Source organism: Chrysemys picta, chromosome 8, assembly GCF_011386835.1.
Source record: "Chrysemys picta bellii isolate R12L10 chromosome 8, ASM1138683v2, whole genome shotgun sequence".
NCBI lineage: Eukaryota > Metazoa > Chordata > Testudines > Emydidae > Chrysemys > Chrysemys picta.
The window spans coordinates 2,942,058-2,959,182 of record NC_088798.1 but is presented as its reverse complement, the minus strand read 5'-3'; the positions used below and the strand labels follow the sequence as shown (position 1 = coordinate 2,959,182).

Sequence of the window (17,125 nt, the reverse complement as noted above, 5' to 3'; positions counted from 1 at the left end):
CCCACAGACAGGGACACGTGCAGGGTGCACGCCTGCCCGCGCACGTGTGCCATGGAGCGTGCTGACTCCACGGGTGCTCATGGTGTGTGGGAGGCCCCTGTGGACAGATGCCTTGGAGAAGCCAGCAGAGCTGGTAGCCCAGCCGGTGGGCACGGGGGATTCGGCTAACCTGGCTGCCTTGTGTCTCCGCACAGGTTGCCCCGGGAAGCGCCGTGGTTCCTAGCTGATGCCTGCCGTGTCCCCGGAACCAGCTCCCATGCCCAGGGAGCGGGCAGAGCGGAGAAGAAACGCTGCGAGCACTGGCACCCTTGCGTGGACGCCAGCTGAACACTGAGCTGCAGCGAGCTGTTGGACTGGTGACCTGCGCCAGGTGCTGCCAGCAGGGGCAGTGCCCACGGGCGGGGGCAGGAACTGCCGCCATCCCTGCATTGTGCTGCTATTTCCCAATGATTAATTATTTTATTTTTATTGCTCTGTGCTGGGACAGAGATCTGCCCTGACCCCGCCTGGCAGCGCCCCCTGACCCCGCAGCAGAAGACGGCTGGGCTGGGCTGGGCTGGCGGGGGCTGCTGCCCCCGGGGGCGAACAGCTGGGCCTTTTGGTGAAGCACTGCGTCGAGGTTTCTATGCAAGGTGTGTGTGAACAGGCTGGCCGGGGGAAACCCCCAGGGGCTGCCGAGACACCCTCTGCCCCCCAGCCTGGCCTGGGGTCTTGGTTTGTATCCCCCCCCCCCCAGTTTTCCCTCCCCCTCCCAGAGCAGGTGTCTTTTCTGCGCCCTAGGAACTGCAGCACGAACGCCGGCCCCTTGGCACTTCGGGGGCAGCTGCGGGCTGGAGGAACGGCCTGGGGAGCCTTGGCAAAGGACCTAGAAACACCCCCCCCCCCGGTGTGCCCCTCAGCCAGTCCCTCTCCCCATGGACCCCAGCTGTCCCCTACTCCGTGTGCCCAGGTCAGGTCTCTGCCCAAGCGGGTATCCTGGAGCTCTGCACCCTCCACTGGCGTATGGCGGGTGGGGGGCTCAGCGGATCCCTTGGGCAGGAGCCAGGGCCATACCCTGCCACCCCGCCCCCAGCACCGAGTCGTGGGGCTCCCGGGAGACCAGCTGTGTCTGGGGAGGGGCCCAGCAACCCCCCCGCAGGGGGATGAGATGCCAGCCCCAGTGAAGATGGGAGGGTCGGGGGGCTGAGCTCTGGCCCAGGGGGCACCCTGGACTCACGCGAGGGGCTGGAAGGGGGGGCCATGTGCCCCCACCCTGGGAGACTGGCACGGTCCCGACCCTAGTCACTGAGAAGGGAAACTCACGCTTGAGGGGAAGGACGTTTTCTCACTTTAACACCTAAAGCCTGATACCAGCAGGGCCCAGATCCAGCGAGGCCTAGCGGCTAGAGCGCAGGCCCGGGCCTCAGGACCCCTGGCTTCTCCTCCCCGCTCCTTGGGAAAAAGCCCTCCCTGCCTCAGTTTCCCCATGGGGACAATGCTACCCATCCTCCTTTGTAAACGGCTGTGAGACCGAACTGTGAGGCTCCTCCAGTGCGTTTGATGGGCGGGGGGGGGGAGGGTGTGTCCTGCCAGGAAGGGGGTCAGGGAAAGGAGGGGATCTGGGGCAAATTGGAGGGGGATGTGCCCCCCCATACAGGCCCGTCCAAGGCCTAGGTACCCTCTATGTCTCTCTTACGCCCTTTATGGGGTGCCTTGGTCTGGATGCTGCCTGACAGACATTGACTGGCGGGGGAGGGGTGTATGCCAAATAGCCCCCCTGCCCTCGTGTGGTCACACAACTCCCCTGCATGACCCCACACCCACACCCACACCCACCTGTGCCGCTGCAGCCAGATCAGGGAGCCTTTGAGAAACAGGACCCTGCCCTGCCCCCTAGGCTGGGCTTCCCCCCCAGCCGGCCGGGACCCGATCCTGCAGCCGGGGCCGCTCACCGGAGGCAGGCAGGGATCAGTTGGGCTCCTGGGGGTCTGCTGTGGAGTCACTGGCGCTTGCCTCTCCGTTCCCTGGCACTTTAACCCACCCACCCCCAGCCCAGGGTCCCCATCAGCCCCCGCCTGGGGCTTTCTTTTGGGTTCCTGGCCCAGGGCGGTGATGGGGGACCCCGTTCTCAGCGATTGGTCCCTCCTGGGCCAGCGGGTGGGCTGGTCAGTACCGCGTGGGGCCGGGGTGCCCACTGCCCCGAGCCGCCAAGCGGCAGCCTGCCCCCGGCGCCCCCGAGACAAGCAGGGCCCCAGCCCGGCCATGCCATATAAATTATTTATATTACAAAGAAGAAAGGTTTATTTTTGTAGTTTGTACAGGCCCTTAGCCGGGGGCTGGAAGGTTTATTTTTAAAGAGTAAAATATATATTGTCTATCCCGGATGGGCTGGTGTCCTGGCCTCGTGCTTCGTCTGGCCCGGGAGGGAGGGAGCGTGTGTTCACACGCGCGTGCCCGGAGTGGGGGGATCTCTGAAGGCTGGGGCAGTGTTAGCGAATGCACACGTGTGTGGGCACATTGGTGACAGGGCAGTGTGTGCGCCCCATGCATGTGTGGGGCAGTGTGTCCATGGCTGCGTGAAGGCAGGGGAGCGTGCACAAAGCTGGGGGGGGCCTACTGTGAGGTGGGGGCTTATAGAGGACAGTGGGAGCAGTGACAGGGAGGTTGGGGGGGACACTGGGGGCCAGGCAGCTCCTTGGAAGGCCACAATGCAGGGTCCTGTTCCCCCCCACACACACACACACACAGGGTAGAGACCCCCCAGCCTCGCGCTTGCGGATTCACCCACATGGGCAGCACACGGGTGACCGTCGCCGTCTCGTGGCCGCAGCATCTCCACCAGCAAACAGGCCCTCACCTGGGGCTCCCAGGGCAGAGGCCTGCGGCCCGTGGGGTGGGGGCAGGGTGAGCTGTCCATTTAGTTCACGGCTGGCTGGGGCATGGGGGTTGGCTCTCCCCCCAGTGACGGCTGGCACAGCCTCAGCTGGCCCAGGGCTGTTCACTGGGGGTTCTGGCGCCTTGGGACCTGTGCACGCATGAGGTTCCCCCCACCACCAGCGCTGCCAATGCCCCTCACTCCTGACCTGCAGCCTCCTACTACCCCAGCCCTGGATTCATCCTCCCCCTCCAAACTCTGCCGGTGCCTCTCACTCCCCACCTGCAGCCCCCTGCTACCAGCCCTGGATTCATCCTCCCACCCCGCCCAGCTCCGCCGGTGCCCCTCACGCCCGACCCACAGCCCCTGCTACCCCAGATGGGCACTATATCAGCCTTTTTCCAGTCATCCGGGACCTCCCCCGATCGCCATGAGTTTTCAAAGATAATGAGGCGCTGCATTGATTAGCTGGGCGCTGACCGTTCTTTGGACCCGCAGCATCCGGCTGGCATCTCCTCCTGTGCCACTCACAGCAGCTCACGCGGTGCGGGGAGCCCCTGTGGCACGGCAGGGCCTAAGCCACGCTCAGGAGCTAGACAGGCCAGCACTCACACCAGGTGTCTGCCCAGCTTGCCGGCACGTTCAGCACCAGCTGGCTCATTAATGGGCACATGCCAACCTAGAGCCAAGCGCAGCCCTTTGGGCCTGGCCCAGCTGGGTGGGCTGCGATTCCTCGCCTGCTGAGGGGGGCTGGTGCCGTAAACCCTGCCCGTGCAGGTCACATCAAGGGCATATCACATGCCTTAAAACAGTCCTTGCCCCCCCGCCAGCTCTGCCAATGTCCCTCACTCCCGACCCGCAGCCCACTCACACCAGCCATGTAATTGCTCTTTGCCAGGGAGCTGATGGGATTAGGATGACCAGACAGCAAGGGTGAAAAGTCGGGACAGGGGGTGGGGGGTAATAGGAGCCTATATAAGAAAAAGACCCAACAATCAGGACAGTCCCTATAGAATCGGGACATCTAGTCACCCTAGATGGGATTGTAGGTCAAACAGCGGGGGGAGCGCTGGGGTTGGGCTCCCCAGCCAGGCACGAACTGTGCTGAGGGGACCTGGGCTGGCCCCTGCCAGCTGAGCGATTCCACGTGCAAACACTGCCCCCTGCAGGCCCTGTGCACACCTCCATGTGGGCCCAGGGGATCTCTGCACTGCCTGGTGTGTGTGTGTGTGGGGGGGGGGGGGGGGCAGGGTTACAGGGACTGTTTTAAGGCATGTGATATGCCCTTGATGTGACCCCACATGGGCAGGGTTTACGGCACCAGCCCCCCCAGCAGGCGAGGAATCGCAGACCACCCAAAAAACGAGGGCGGGGGGGAGCAGCTCACCAGGTGCGGAGATGGGGAGGCTGGCATCAGAGGCAGGCCACGTTGTGAACAGGACGGGGGGGGGGGGGGTGCTGAACACCAACTGTGCGAGGACGCAGCTGTATGAAAATCTCAGTGATGACCGGCTGAGGCCCCACAAATTCATCACACACTGGGCCCCGCCCAGTGATTGCCCACAGGGCAGAGCCGGGAGCCCCAGAAATGCAGGTCAGGCCCATGGTGTTCAGTGAGGGGCTGGGGGTGCCAGGCCCCTGTGCAGAGCTGGGAAGACTGCGGTGTGGGGGAAAGATGCTCGGGCTCCTTTCCCACCACTTTGGTGGCAGGGGGCACACGCAGGGTCATTTCCTGCTGGCTAAGGGCACCGGCTGGCTCAGCCTGGGCCTGGTTCTGGGCCTGGCCATGCAATGAGTTTGGGGCGCTCAGCCCCGAGAGCTGGGGCGAGGTGTTCACGGCACACCCAGCCCGGCCCCAAGGCTGGGGAGAATGAATGTCCCACCAGGCCCGGGAAGGGAGCTAGGAGGCCTGGGCTGCATGTGTCATCACTGAGCGTGTGTACCTGGTAGAGCTGAGCACTTGAGTGGGTTGGGGCAGCCCCTTCCCCCCAACACACCCAACTGAGGGGCTGCCCCAACCCACTCAAGTTGGGCGAATGTCTGCCCCGGCTCTCCATTTCAGAACTCTGGCTCCTCTGCCTTTGCCCTAGAGGCTTTTTTGGTTGCCACCCTGTGGGGCCGTGTGGGTCAGCACTAGGACGAGACAGCCTGAGGGCCTCTTGGAGGATCTGGCTCCCCTCAAACCCCCGTGGCTGTGTCACCACCAAGGCGCTCCAGTCAAGAGGCTAGTCAGGCTTCTTCCATCGCTGTAGGCCACCCACCTCCATGAAAGGCAGGAGCTTGCTGTATGAAACATAATTTTCGGACAGATGAACCCAAAAAACAGACAAACAAAAGGGATGGAGATAGAAAAGGATGGAAAAAAAGTCACGAAGCTCTACAAAACAAAGTACTAACACAAAACAAGAAAAAAAATGGATGAAAGAACAAACAAGAGAACAGTTAACACCGCCAACAGCCTATGAAAAACATTTATTTGTCTGTCTTTAACCAATCACCAGGGGAGAGCGCGAACGCAGTCCCCCACTACCACAAATTATGCAGTCGAGTTTCCCGCATTTGGGGAAATCGCAGGGGTCAGCACACCCGCAGTGCAATGGATGAGCCTCACCCTGGGAAAACCACCTTCGTGATCATGGTATCTCCCCTGCCAGGTAAGTATGAGTTCCTAACGCCCAGCCGCCGCCCGCCCTCGCTCGCCTCCTACTTTTAACCCGCGGGGCGGACCGCCGCGCCCCGACCGCCGGTCTCGCCCACACCGGCCCCCACTGCCGTGACCTGCTTGACCTGGTCCCGAGGCCCCTCCCTTCTCCACGCCGAGCCCCGTGTGCCAAATTCGGGCCCTGCTGGGCAGTCTGCCTCCGCTCCCACAATGCTATGCTCCCATCCATATCTGCATACGTGCTCACGCGGCTCCGCCCCTCCGGTCGGCCCCTCCCCCTGCCTGCCCAGGCCCCGCTCTCTCCCCTGGCCAGCCCCGGCTCGTCAGCGCTACGGGGGCTAACCCGCGGGGAGGGTCAGGGTGGTGCCCATCGAGCCAGGGCGGCGGGGAGATCTCAGCGCGGCCGGGGACCCCTGCCCCACTCTGGCACAGTCATGGGGTGGGGGCAGCTCCTCACCCCCCAACAGCATTTGGGTGTCAGCTGGGGGCGTGACCCGGACCCCGCCCTACAGGAACGTGCCCTGCAGCCTGGGCGGGCCTGGCACCCAAGGGGTTACAGCTGCTGCGGGCGGGGGGCACAGGTTTGAATCCCCCACAGGGGTCCGGGGGCAGCACCCATCACTCACTCCTCCCCCCCATGAGATTGGCCAAGGCAGAGGACAGGCTGTGTCTGAGCCCCCGCACTAGGGAGAGGGTCACTCTCCAACGCGGCTCCCCCAGCTCCCTGCACCCCCAGCCTGTGTGTGGGGACAGGCCCCCCAGGCCTGAGCTGGCTCCAGGGGCACGAGCGAGGGCAGGGGCTCCGAGCAGCAGCCGGCCCCTCCGCCGTGCCAGGCCTGGCTAATCCCGGCAGAGCAGCGGCTGGCTCCTCCCTGCACCCAAGGAATCCCGGCCGGTGGGGGGTTGGGGCGGGGTGGGGCGAGCTCCCCTTTTGTCCCAGGCATCATCCCACTGGGAGCCAGAACCGGGCAGGGGGTTCGGGGCAGGTGCCGGAGGCAGCAGGTTTCCCCCACCCCGCCCAGCTCTGCCTCAGGCTAGCCCCAGCCCCAGCCTTGTTTCTATGGTGCCATAAAGGGACTGACGCGCATTTCACACACACACACCCCGCCCTGCCCCTGCCAGAGGGATAAGGAGGCAGGTGCTGGAATAACCTCTGCCCCCCTCCCCCCCAGCCAGGCTGGTCAGTGGGCATGAACAGGGGCCCTGCACCCCACTCATCGCAGCCTTTGGACTCCAGAGTCACTGGGAACAAAGGACTCAGCGGCGGGGGGGGCACTGAGGATGGGCAACACCCAGGCTTGGAGACGGGAACGGGGGGATGGAGGGGGGACCCATCCTGAGCCCCATTCAGGCACATCAGAAAAACAGGGCAGTAATGAGAACGGGAGGGGCTGCAGGTCAGGAGTTAGGGCTGGGCTAGCAGGGGGCTGCAGGTCAGGATTGAGGGGCACCGGCAGGGCTGAGGGGGTGCCCAGGGCTGGGCTAGCAGGGGGCTGCAGGGCGGGGTGAGGGGCACTGGTAATGCCAGCCGAAGTCAGGCAGCAGAACAGCAGGGGGTGCTGTAGGCTGGGGCTGGGAGTTGGGGGCGCGGGCAGAGCTGGGGGGTGCACACAGGGCCCCAGCTCTCATTCAGAGCTGGAATAACTTGCTCACTAAAGCCAAGGAGTCCCCGAACCCCGGGATCCAGAGGGCGTGCACCAGGGGCAGCAAGCAGGCTCCTCGAGGTGGGGCAGAGAGCCATGTGCAAGTGAATTTCAGGACACAAATTTCTGTAGCTGTTGTGCCTGGGCGTAGCAAGAGATGAATTCCTACTTCTTTCACCCCAGAAAACAGAACACAAAGATTGGGTCGAGCCACTAGCGAGGATAACAAAGAAGTTGAAGTCAAATCTTCATTTATTCCACTCTATTCTATCCTGATCACATGGCAGCCCCATTGCTGGTAGTGCCTCACTCCACCCAACTGCCAGTGTTTTATAGGACAGGCAGCTGTAAAAGCAGCTACATAGAGGTTGAGCTTCTCGGCTCTCTGTGAGCTGAGGGGTGAAAACATTATCTAGAAGTCGCTGTGGTCGATTTTTAAGAAGCAAGTCTGTGTACTTTTTCAGTTGTCTTAAGAAACACTTCTTGTCCTGTTCATTTAAGGATTCAGTATAAATGCCTTCATTACTCAACTTCTGGACTGAAGTCTTTGCTTCCTCCAGTACTTTTTCAATGGACAGCTCTCTGATTGATCCAAATCATATGAACTGGAACCATAAACTCCCTGAACATTAAATCTCACCACATGAGATTTGGTGGGAGCAGAGGCAGGCTCCAATCAGGGATATTTACCCCCAATCAGGGATATTGCAGATTATGTATTCCTCATGCCACCGTATCTTAAACCAAGCTCTGCACCCTCGATGATCTGTATGTTATTCCCTGATGACCAGAAACTTCTATGCTCAAACTCTGTTCACTATTTTTTTTAACATCATCTTAATACAATTTTTAAATCTATTGCTGGTCAAAGATCCACTATTGTTGTAGCAGATGCCTGGATGACTGGTGACCTGCGCCAGGCGCTGCCAGCAGGGGCAGTGCCCACGGGCGGGGGCAGGGACTGCTGCCATCCCTGCATTGTGCTGCTATTCCACAATGATTTATTATTTCATTTTTATTGCTTTGTGTTGGGACAGAGATCTGCCCTGATGCCGCAGCAGAAGACAACCGGGCAGGGCAGGCAGGGGCTGCTGCCCCAGGGGAGGGCCCAGATAGGCCTTTTGGTGAAGCGCTGCGCGAGGTATCTATGCAACGTGTGTGTGAACGGGATGCCCGGGGAAACTCCTAGGGGCTACTTTGACACCCCTGACCCAGGGTCTCGATTTGAATTCTTCCCCACAGCTTCCCCTTCCGGACAGCAGCCACATATATTTCTACGATCTAGAAGCACTAATATCCACCCCTTGACACTTTGGGATCAGCTGCATAGCAACAAAGACACAATCCCACAAAAGGTAACAAAAATGCATGTAAACAACTCAGGAGTACACTGCAAACAACCCACGAAAAGGCTTATTTGTCTATCTTTCACCAATCGCCAGGGGAGAGCGCGAACGCAGTCCCCCACTACCACAAATTATGCAGTCGAGTTTCCCGCATTTGGGGAAATCGCAGGGGTCAGCACACCCGCAGTGCAATGGATGAGCCTCACCCTGGGAAAACCACCTTCGTGATCATGGTATCTCCCCTGCCAGGTAAGTATGAGTTCTCAACGCCCAGCCGCCGCTCGCCCTCGCTCGCCTCCTACTTTTAACCCGCGGTGGGGACCGCCGCGCCCCGACCGCCGGTCTCGCCCACACCGGCCCCCACTGCCGTGACCTGCCTCGACCTGTCCCGAGGGCCCTTCCTTCTCCACGCCGAGCCCCGTGTGCCAAATTCTGTCCCTGCTGGGCAGCCTGCCTCCGCTCCCACAATGCTATGCTCCCATCCATATCTGCATACGTGCTCACGCGGCTCCGCCCCTCCGGTCGGCCCCTCCCCCTGCGTGCCCAGGCCCGGCTCTCTCCCCTGGCCACCCCCGGCTCGTCAGCGCTACGGGGGCTACTAACCCGGCGGGGGGTGTCGGGGTGGTGCCCATCGAGCCAGGGCGGCGGGGAGATCTCAGCGCGGCCGGGGACCCCTGCCCCACTCTGGCACAGTCATGGGGTGGGGGCAGCTCCTCACCCCCCAACAGCATTTGGGGGTCAGCTGGGGGCGTGACCTGGACCCCGCCCCACAGGAAGGTGCCCTGCAGCCTGGGCGGGCCTGGCACCCAAGGGGTTACAGCTGCTGGGGGCGGGGGGCACAGGTTTGAATCCCCCACAGGGGTCCGGGGGCAGCACCCATCACTCACTCCTCCCCCCCCATGAGGTTGGCCAAGGCAGAGGACAGGCTGTGTCTGAGCCCCCGCACTAGGGAGAGGGTCACTCTCCAACTCGGCTCCCCCAGCTCCCTGCACCCCCAGCCTGTGTGTGGGGACAGCCCCCCCAGGCCTGAGCTGGCTCCAGGGGCACGAGCGAGGGCAGGGGCTCCGAGCAGCAGCCGGCCCCTCCACCGTGCCAGGCTTGGCTAATCCCGGCAGAGCAGCGGCTGGCTCCTCCCTGCACCCAAGGAATCCCGGCTGGTGGGGGGTTGGGGCGGGGTGGGGCGAGCTCCCCTTTTGTCCCAGGCATCATCCCACTGGGAGCCAGAACCGGGCAGGGGGTTCGGGGCAGGTGCCGGAGGCAGCAGGTTTCCCCCACCCCGCCCAGCTCTGCCTCAGGTTAGCCCCAGCGCCAGCCTTGTTTCTATGGTGCCATAAAGGGACTGACGCGCATTTCACACCTGGGCTAGCAGGGGGCTGCGGGTCGGGGTGAGGGGCACTGGTAATGCCAGCCAAAGTCAGACAGCAGAACAGCAGGGGGTGCTGTAGGCTGGGGCTGGGAGTGGGGGGCGCGGGCAGAGCTGGGGGGTGCACACAGGGCCCCAGCTCTCATTCAGAGCTGGAATAACTTGCTCACTAAAGCCAAGGAGTTCCCACGCCCCGGGGCTCCAGAGGGCCTGCACCAGGGGCAGCAAGCAGGCTCCTGGGGGTGGGGCGCAGAGCCATGTGCTCGTGAATTTCAGGACACAAATTTCTATTCAGTGGTGAAAAAGGACGCTCAACTGTAGCTGTAGTGACTGGGCGTAGCAAGAGATGAATTCCTACTTCTTTCACCCCAGGAAACAAAACACAAAGATCGGGTTGAGCCACTAGTGATGATAACAAAGAAGTTGAAGTCAAATCTCCAGTCATTTGTCATAGGACTTAGAGAAATTTTTCACTTGACCAGAGCTCGGAGAGCCGAGAACACTCTGTGTTCAAATTCTCCATTCTATCCTGATCACATGGCAGCCCCATTGCTGGTAGTGCCTCACTCCACTCAACTGTCAGTGTTTTATAGGACAGGCAGCTGTAAAAGCAGCTACATAGAGGTTGAGCTTCTCGGCTCTCTGTGAGCTGAGGGGTGAAAACATTATCTAGAAGTCGCTGTGGTCGATTTTTAAGAAGGAAGTCTGTGTACTTTTTCAGTTGTCTTAAGAAACACTTCTTGTCCTGTTCATTTAAGGATTCAGTATAAATGCCTTCATTACTCAACTTCTGGACTGAAGTCTTTGCTTCCTCCAGTACTTTTTCAATGGACAGCTCTCTGATTGATCCAAATGTAGCTTCTTTTGCTGGTCAAAGATCTACTACTGTTGTAGCAGATGCCTGGATGGCCTTGTTTAATGACCCAAGTGGTTTCAACAGTAGACTTACAAGAGAGAGAATGGCAATAGTCTTCTCTGAATGTTGTAGCAAAAGTAATCCACCAGCCTCACTACTTAGATCCATCCCATCTTGGTAGATACTTTCCAAAGCCAGTAATAACAACTGGAGTAACTTTAAGACAAAAGCCAAGAATCGCTCATGAGAAAGCCAGCGGGTTTTCCCAGGTTGGACTAATTTGAACTTCAGTCCCAGTGTATCTTCTATATTTTCCAAAATATTCGGTCTTTTGGGACTCTTGCTGAAAAAATAATATAAAGAAGACATTACATGTATAGATTTTTAATGTCTTTTGAAGATTCTGCAGCTTGTACTAGCACTAGTTGGACTAGATGGCCTCTGAAGTGTGTGTAGGAGATATATTAGGGTTACACTTTTCTCTGAGCAAAGCTTGTACTCCACTTCCAGAGAAGTTTGCAGCTCCATCAAATGCACAAGCAGCCACCTGTTTGGGGTCCAGTTGACAAGCATTTAACTCTTCTAAGATGTGGGTTGTCACAGATGCAGCCAATGTGTCTTCTATAACTTGAACATCTAGAAATGCATCTACTGGCCTACCACTGACATCAAGATATAATTTAGAGAATGTTTTCACTTCAAGGTCCCAGAAATAAAGACAAGGTTTTCATCTCGAGGCCAAAAGACCAAAAACATCCAGACACTTGATCACGGCCTTGGCTAGACCAAGAGACTACCTACACTTGACCAGACACAATGACTTAATACTTGATGCTCATTTGCATCGGTGCATTCATCAGCCATGTATGCAAATGTTTTGAATGTGGTGAGAGAGTTCTTCACTTTTTCAACAGTTGAGTTTTTCAGTGTTGCGCCACATGCGTCTAGCCAGTCAGTTAAGTTTCTTGCAGAAAGGTAGCGAGCATTTGCTGGTCTTGTTCGGAACCACTGTTCAACTTCAGGATGACCAATGCACTTAACATTGGCCTCCAGTTTGTAGTGTGTGGTATCTCTTGCTTAAATAGAAAGTACGATGCCACAGCCATGTTTGTTCGCATGAACTGTGTTGCGTCTCTAGCATTCTTAATAGCCTCATGAACACTCACCGGTATTGTCCTTGGTCAGCAGAGACTCAGAATTCAGAGGTGCTTTCATGAGTTCACTTCCCAGGTGGGGGCAAGAAGGCACCTTGCTCATTCCTCCTGCTGTACTCACGGGAGTCTCTGCCCTGCACAGGTGGTGAAAACCTACCAGGAGAACCAGGAGCCGCCAGGGAAGAAGGAGCCACCGAGCACCAACCAGACCCAGTCCCTGGCTGCCGGTGACTCCCTCCCATCAGTCGGCCCGGATCTCCGGGACTTGCCCCAGCACAGATTGCCCCAGCCCGGCCCCCCCGGCGCCAGGACTGCCCCACACCGAGCTCCCTAGCCCCTGCAGACTGCCCTCCCCACCTACAGCGGCCGCTACACCACGGTGACGGCCACGGCCTCCGTGACGCTAGCCCTGCACCCTCCCCTGCCGGGCCCCTTGCAGGGTTACACCCATGACAGCTACGAGAACAGCGAGTCCGACTGCCCAGAGGAGCCCGGCCCGCCTGCCTGCAGGGCCCCGGCTCGGCCACGTCCAAGACCCTCGTGCTCCACGACCCGGGACGGGCAGATGGCTCCGCGAGGCCCTAGGTGAGCCTGGGGACTGAGCCCTGTGCCAGGGGCTCCCTCGCCCCACCCCTGCCAGGCAGTGCCAGCACCCGTCCGCCCCTGGGGGTGATCTTGGGGCCAGCACTGCCCCTGGGGGTACACTCCCTGTGCGTTGGCAGCCCTGGCGCTGATGCCAAAGCAGCGGCTGTGTATGCACCCCGAACACGCACACACAGATGGTGCGCGTCCGCACACTCCTGCCCGCAGACAGGGAGATGTGCAGGGTGCATGCATGCCACCACACACACAGGGTGCACACACACACAAACACAGTGCACATCTGTACATACCTAGTGGGCTTGCACGCTCGTGCCCACAGACAGGGACACGGGCAGGGTGCACGCCTGCCCACGCACATCTGGGTCATGGAGCGTGTTGACTCCACGGGTGCTCATGGCGTGTGGGAGGCCCCTGTGGACAGATGCCTTGGAGAAGCCAGCAGAGCTGGTAGCCCAGCCGGTGGGCACGGGGGATTCGGCTAACCTGGCTGCCTTGTGTCTCCGCACAGGTTGCCCCGGGAAGAGTCATGGTTCCTAGCTGACGCCTGCCGTGCGTCCACATCCAGCTCCCGTGCCCAGGGAGCGGGCAGAGCGGAGAAGAAACGCTGCGAGCACTGGCACCCTTGCGTGGACGCCAGCTGAACACTGAGCTGGAGCTAGCTGTTGGACTGGTGACCTGCGCCAGGTGCTGCCAGCAGGGGCAGTGCCCACGGGCGGGGGCAGGAACTGCTGCCACCCCTGCATTGTGCTGCTATTTCCCAATGAATAATTATTATTATTTTATTCTTATTGCTCTGTGTTGGGACAGAGATCTGCCCTGACCCCGCAGCAGAAGACGACCGGGCAGGGCTGGGCTGGGCTGGCAGGGGCTGCTGCCCCAGGGAACGGGCCTTTTTGGTGAAGCGCTGCGTGGAGGTATCTATGCAAGATGTCAGGTTTCAGAGTAGCAGCCGTGTTAGTCTGTATCCGCAAAAAGAAGAACAGGAGGACTTGTGGCACCTTAGAGACTAACAAATTTATTAGAGCATAAACTTTCGTGGACTACAGCCCACTTCTTCGGTTGCCCCGGGAAGCGCCATGGTTCCTAGCTGACGCCTGCCGTGCGTCCACATCCAGCTCCCGTGCCCAGGGAGTGGACAGAGCGGAGAAGAAACGCTGCGAGCACTGGCACCCACTTCCGAAGAAGTGGGCTGTAGTCCACGAAAGCTTATGCTCTAATAAATTTGTTAGTCTCTAAGGTGCCACAAGTCCTCCTGTTCTTCTTTATGCAAGATGTGGGTAAACGGGATGGCCGGGGAAACTCCCATGGGCTAGTTTGACACCCCCGGCCCAGGATCTCGGTTTGAACTCCCCCCGTAGCTTCCCCTTCCGGACACGAACCACGTATCTTTTCTATGCTCTAGAAACTGAAGCAGTAATATCCGCCCCCTGTCACTTGAGCATTAGCTGCACAGCAATAACAGCACATAAGCCCACAAAACGTAACAAGAATACATGTGAACAAATAAGGAAATACTCAACACATTAGTGCAAACAACCCAAGAAAAGGTTTATTTGTCTATTTTTCACCAATCGCCAGGGGAGAGCGCGAACGCAGTCCCCCACTACCACAAATTACGCAGTCGAGTTTCCTGCATTTGGGGAAATCGCAGGGGTCAGCACACCCGCAGTGCAATGGATGAGCCTCACCCTGGGAAAACCACCTTCGTGATCATGGTATCTCCCCTGCCAGGTAAGTATGAGTTCCTAACGCCCAGCCGCCGCCCGCCCTCGCTCGCCTCCTACTTTTAACCCGCGGGGCGGACCGCCGCGCCCCGACCGCCGGCCTCGCCCACACCGGCCCCCAGTGTCGTGACCAGCCTCGACCTGGTCCCGAGGGCCCTTCCTTCTCCACGCCGAGCCCCGTGTGCCAAATTCTGTCCCTGCTGGGCAGCCTACCTCCGCTCCCACAATGCTCTGCTCAAACACATATCTGCATACGTGCTCACGCGGCTCCGCCCCTCCGATCGGCCCCTCCCCCTGCGTGCCCAGGCCCGGCTCTCTCCCCTGGCCACCGCCGGCTCGTCAGCGCTACGGGGGCTAACCCGGCGGCGGGGGGGGGGGGGGGGTGTCAGACTGGGACACGTGCAGGGTGCAAGCCTGCCCACGCACATCTGGGTCATGGAGCGTGTTGACTCCACAGGTGCTCATGGCGTGTGGGAGGCCCCTGTGGACAGATGCCTTGGAGAAGCCAGCAGAGCTGGTAGCCCAGCTGGTGGGCACGGGGGATCCGGCTAACCTAGCTGCCTTGTGTCTCCGCACAGGTTGCCCCGGGAAGCACCGTGGTTCCTAGCTGACGCCTGCCGTGCGTCCGGATCCAGCTCCCGTGCCCAGGAAGCGGGCAGAGCGGAGAAGAGACGCTGTGAGCGCTAGAAGGAAAAGGAGATAAAATATGCCAGTTTCACCAGAGTTGTATGGTGGAAGGCATGATCCTGGGGGTTGTAGGGCTCAACCCCCAGAACTAGAGGGAGAAAGGAGGGGAGACACAGAATGGCAGGAGGTCTCCCACCCCCCTCACACACATACCTTCGTGGGGCTCCATAGCATTTCTCAGCTGTGAGCGCTGGCACCCTTGCGTGGACGCCAGCTGAACACTGAGCTGGAGCTAGCTGTTGGACTGGTGACCTGCGCCAGGTGCTGCCAGCAGGGGCAGTGCCCACGGGCGGGGGCAGGAACTGCTGCCACCCCTGCATTGTGCTGCTATTTCCCAATGAATAATTATTATTTTATTCTTATTGCTCTGTGTTGGGACAGAGATCTGCCCTGACCCCGCAGCAGAAGAGGACCAGGCAGGGCTAGGCTGGGCTGGGTTGGCAGGGGCTGCTGCCCCAGGTAACGGGCCTTTTTGGTGAAGCAGTGCGTCGAGGTATCTATGCAAGATGTGTGTGAACGGGATGGCCGCGGAAACTCCCAGGAGCTAGTTTGACACCCCCGGCCCAGGGTCTCGGTTTGTACTCCCCCCCGTAGTTTCCCCTTCAGGACACGAACCACATATCTTTTCTATACTCTGGAAACTGAAGCAGTAATATCCCCCACAGCAATAACAGCAAATAAGCCCACGAAATGTAACGAGAAAGCATGTGAACAAACAAGGAAATACTCAACACACAGTATAGTGCAAACAAGCCAAGAAAAGGTTCATTTGTCTATTTTTCACCAATCGCCAGGGGAGAGCGCGAACGCAGTCCCCCACTACCACAAATTATGCAGTCGAGTTTCCCGCATTTGGGGAAATCGCAGGGGTCAGCACACCCGCAGTGCAATGGATGAGCCTCACTCTGGGAAAACCACCTTCGTGATCATGGTATCTCCCCTGCCAGGTAAGTATGAGTTCCGTACGCCCAGCCGCCGTCCGCCCTCGCTCGCCTCCTACTTTTAACCCACTGGGCGGACCGCCGCGCCCCGACCGCCGGTCTCGCCCACACCGGCCCATACTGCCATAACTTGCCTCGACCTGTCCCGAGGGCCCTTCCTTCTCCACGCCGAGCCCCGTGTGCCAAATTCGGGCCCTGCTGGGCAGTCTGCCTCCGCTCCCACAATGCTATGCTCCCATACATATCTGCATACGTGCTCACGCGGCTCCGCCCCTCCGATCGGCCCCTCCCCCTGCCTGCCCAGGCTCGGCTCTCTTCCCTGGCGGGCAGCGGCTCGTCAGCGCTACGGGGGCTAACCCGAGGGGGGGTCGGGGTGGTGCCCATCGAGCCAGGGCGGCGGGGACAGCTCAGCGCGGCCGGGGACCCCTGCCCCACTCTGGCACAGTCATGGGGTGGGGGCAGCTCCTCACCAGCCAACAGCATTTGGGGGTCAGCTGGGGGCGTGACCCGGACCCCGCCCCACAGGAACGTGCCCTGCAGCCTGGGCGGGCCTGGCACCCAAGGGGTTACAGCTGCTGCGGGCGGGGGGCACAGGTTTGAATCCCCCACAGGGGTCCAGGGGCAGCACCCATCACTCACTCCTCCCCCCCCATGAGGTTGGCCAAGGCAGAAGACAGGCTGTGTCTGAGCCACCGCACTAGGGAGAGGGTCACTCTCCAACTCGGCTCCCCCAGCTCCCTGCACCCCCAGCCTGTGTGTGGGGACAGGCCCCCCAGGCCTGAGCTGGCTCCAGGGGCACGAGCGAGGGCAGGGGCTCCGAGCAGCAGCCGGCTCCTCCGCCGTGCCAGGCCTGGCTAATCCTGGCAGAGCAGCGGCTGGCTCCTCCCTGCACCCAAGGAATCCCGGCTGGTGGGGGGTTGGGGCGGGGTGGGGCGAGCTCCCCTTTTGTCCCAGGCATCATCCCACTGGGAGCCAGAACCGGGCATGGGGTTCGGGGCAGGTGCCGGAGGCAGCAGGTTTCCCCCACCCCGCCCAGCTCTGCCTCACGCTAGCCCCAGCCCCAGCCCGGTTTCTATGGTGCCATAAACGGACTGACGCGCATTTCACCCCCCACCCCCCCCCCGCCCCTGCCAGAGGGATAAGGAGGCAGCTGCTGGAATTACCTCTGCCCCTCTCCCCCCAGCCAGGCTGGTCAGTGGGCATGAACAGGGGCCCTGCCCCACACTCCTCGCGGCCTTTGGACTCCAGAGTCACTGGGAACAAAGGACTCAGCGGGGGGTGGGGGAGGGGCA

The 17,125-nt window shown here is 60.2% G+C and overlaps 1 protein-coding gene and 4 non-coding genes across 5 annotated transcripts in view; 1 reads left to right on the top strand and 4 right to left on the bottom strand.

Annotated features, from left to right (window-relative positions):
* Nucleotides 1-2,363, top strand: part of PTCH2 (patched 2) — a 57,146-nt gene extending 54,783 nt beyond the window's left edge. The window contains 1 exon segment of the mRNA XM_065553717.1: nt 195-2,363. The gene's annotated coding sequence lies outside the window, so the exon portion shown is untranslated.
* A 2,989-nt stretch (nt 2,364-5,352) lies between these two features.
* Nucleotides 5,353-5,516, bottom strand: LOC135973318 (U1 spliceosomal RNA). Its single transcript, XR_010590119.1, has one exon. It is a non-coding gene; the product is annotated as a U1 spliceosomal RNA (small nuclear RNA).
* A 3,082-nt stretch (nt 5,517-8,598) lies between these two features.
* LOC112059329 (U1 spliceosomal RNA) lies at nt 8,599-8,762 on the bottom strand. Its single transcript, XR_010590118.1, has one exon. It is a non-coding gene; the product is annotated as a U1 spliceosomal RNA (small nuclear RNA).
* A 5,294-nt stretch (nt 8,763-14,056) lies between these two features.
* LOC112059330 (U1 spliceosomal RNA) lies at nt 14,057-14,220 on the bottom strand. Its single transcript, XR_010590120.1, has one exon. It is a non-coding gene; the product is annotated as a U1 spliceosomal RNA (small nuclear RNA).
* Nucleotides 14,221-15,683: 1,463 nt separating this feature from the next.
* On the bottom strand, nt 15,684-15,847 carry LOC112061715 (U1 spliceosomal RNA). The gene has a single exon (XR_002890355.2). It is a non-coding gene; the product is annotated as a U1 spliceosomal RNA (small nuclear RNA).
* Between the last annotated feature and the right edge of the window lie 1,278 nt (nt 15,848-17,125).